The 2,839-nt window shown below is 36.2% G+C and overlaps 1 pseudogene; it reads left to right on the top strand.

Annotated features, from left to right (window-relative positions):
• The first annotated feature begins 639 nt into the window (after nt 1-639).
• On the top strand, nt 640-1,290 carry LOC106144143 (annotated as a pseudogene).
• The last annotated feature ends 1,549 nt before the right edge of the window (nt 1,291-2,839 follow it).

Raw genomic sequence — 2,839 nt, forward strand, 5'->3', positions numbered from 1 at the left:
GAGAGAGAGAGAGAGAGAGAGAGAGAGGTTTCTCTGTAGCTTTGGAGCCTGTCATGGAACTAGCTCTTGTAGACCAGGCTGGCCTCCAACTCACAAAAATCCACCTGCCTATGTCTTTTTAAACCACTAACACCAAGAAAAACAACAACATCAGACCATGAAACAGAGTATGTGACCTAGTCCCAAGATGCCTAGAGTATTATAGGCAGCAGTCAGTTAATAGCTGAATAGTTAGTGAAATAAGAAAAATTCAAAAAATTGTAGCTATTTATACTTAATAATTTTATCCAGGCTCTACCAGTAACACATTTTTATATTCTTTTTGACATGCTGACTTATTGAACAATTATTCATTATTTATCTGGAATAAAGCCATCACTTTCAGAGATGCAAAGGGGAAGGACACCAATCCTCCTAAAGCATGTGTGCTTCAGGATCTGCATAAGACACCAAAACATAAATAAGCACAATGCTCAGTGGAGCAAAAATAGTCAAAATGTATGCAAATTTATGTGGATTAACACAGAAAACTCTGAAGCAAACTCCAAGAGTTTTATAAAAATAATGGTAATTGGATGAAATCATAATAGACTGAATGAATAAAATGTTTAAAAAAAATCCAGAAAGGCGAGGAAGAATATGGCGGATGGCAAAGAGCCAGAGAAGAAAATGAGATAGAGGAGCTGATGGCTGTGAAAATGGCTGGTGGTGGTGGATGTGGGGACACTAGAGACTGGGAAGGTCACTGGAACCATTTTAAAGAAGTGTCTCAAACGATCTGGACCCTTCACACAACCTGATTTCAAACCAAGCACTAAACTGCTCCAGTTCTTGTTAAATACATGTAAAGTTCTAGTTATTGGAGCTGTTATCCTTAGTATGCGAGCTCCTAAAAAGCTGGCCTTGTCTGGTTTTAGACAGATTCATGTTATAGACATGGACACTATAGATGTTTCCAATCTAGATATGCAGTTTTTATTGAGCCCTAAAGATGTTGGAAGACCCAAAGTTGAAGTGGCTGCAGAAATCCTAAATGACCGAGTTCCTAACTGCAATGTAATTAGGCCCACATTTCAACAAGATTCAAGATTTTAACGACGCTCTCTACCAACAATATTATTGTGTGTGGTCTGGACTCTATTATATTCAGAGATGGATTAATGGAATGCTGATATCCCTTCTAAATTACAAAGATATGGTGTGCTGCATCCAGGCTCCATTATCCCTTTGATAGACAGAGGGACCGGAGGCTTTCAAGGAAGTGCCCAGGTGATTTTGCCTTTGTTTTAGATTTTCCAACCTGGTGAGTACAGGTTTTTAAAATAAAACCTTGTGATGCTCTGAATTCCCTCTCTGTCTGTGGTTATGTCCCCCTTTTCATTTCTGATATTATGAATTTGGATATTCTTTCTCTGTCTTTGAGTTGGTTTAGGTAAGTGTCTATCTTGTCGATATTTCAAAGAACGAACTCTTTTATTCATTGACTTTTATATAATTTTCTTTGTTTCCCTTTTAATGATTTCAGATCTCAGTTTGATTGCATCTTGAAGACTCTTCCTATTGGGTGTTCTTATGCTTATTTTGGTAGAGAACTCAAGGTGTGCTGTTAAGTTGCTAGTATGAGTTTGCTCCATTTTTTTAATGTAGGCACTAAGTGCTGTGAAATTTCTCCTTAGCATCACTTTTAATGTTTCCAATAAATTTATATATGTTGTGTACTCATTTTCATTGGATAATAGAAAATTTTGAATTTCTTATTTCTGCCTTGATCCATTTTTTTTCTTTTTTTCAATTTTTTATTTTTTTTAAAAAAGAAAACACTATCTTTTTTTCATTTTACACACCAATCCCAGCTCCTACCCCCTCCCTTCCTCCCATTTCCCCACCTTCCTCTCTATCCCACCCAGAATCACTCCTCAGAGAGGGCAAGGCGCAATGCTTAGGGAAAAGTCCAAGGCCCTCCCTACTATCCAAGATGAGCAAGGTATCTATCCAAAGAGAATGGGTTCCCTGTCAAAACAGTACAAGCAGTAGGGGTAAATCCTGGTGCCACTGCCTGTGGTTCTGCAGTCTGCCATAGCCACACAAGGTCACTCACATTCAGAAGAATTCTGTTTTTTGTTTTTTTTTTTTTTTTAATTTCCAGCTAGAGTTGGTGAGCTCCCATTAGCTCAGATAAACTGTGTCACTTTCTCTTCTCTCAGGTTCAGTGTGGTCGCATTTATATTGATGTCTATAGTCCATTTGAACATGAATTTTGTGCATGGCAATAGATATTGATCTACTTTCATTCTTCTACATGTTTACATGCAGTTATGCCAGCACCATTTTGTAGAAGATGCTTTCTTTATTCCATTATATAATTTTAGCTTATTTGTCAAAAATCATGTCAGTTTGTTTCAGTATTTTTTTGTTTAGTTTTTGCTTGCATGATCTGTCCAATGGTGAAAGTGGCATATTGAAGTCTCAATCTGCCCGTCTGTGTAGGTTAATATGTAATTTAAGCTATACTACTGCTTCTTTTACAAAATTGTGTGACCTTATGATTGGGGCATGGATGCTAAGAATTGAAAGGGTATCTCAGTGTATTTAACCTTTGATGAATATGTAGCGTTTTTTCCTTTCTCATTTGATTAATTTTGGTTTGAAGTTTATTTTGTTAGATATTAAAATGGATATATCAGGTTACTTATTTGAACTATTTGTTTGATTTTTTTTTTATTTTACTAACCCTTTACCCTGAATGACTTCAGGTGTGTTTCTTTTAGGTAGAAGAAGAATAGGTCCTGTTTTTTTTCTTTTCTTTTTATCCATTCAGTTAATCTATGTAGTTTTATTG

The sequence above is a fragment of the Microtus ochrogaster genome, linkage group LG3 (assembly GCF_000317375.1).
Source record: "Microtus ochrogaster isolate Prairie Vole_2 linkage group LG3, MicOch1.0, whole genome shotgun sequence".
In the NCBI taxonomy this organism is placed as follows: Eukaryota; Metazoa; Chordata; class Mammalia; order Rodentia; family Cricetidae; genus Microtus; species Microtus ochrogaster.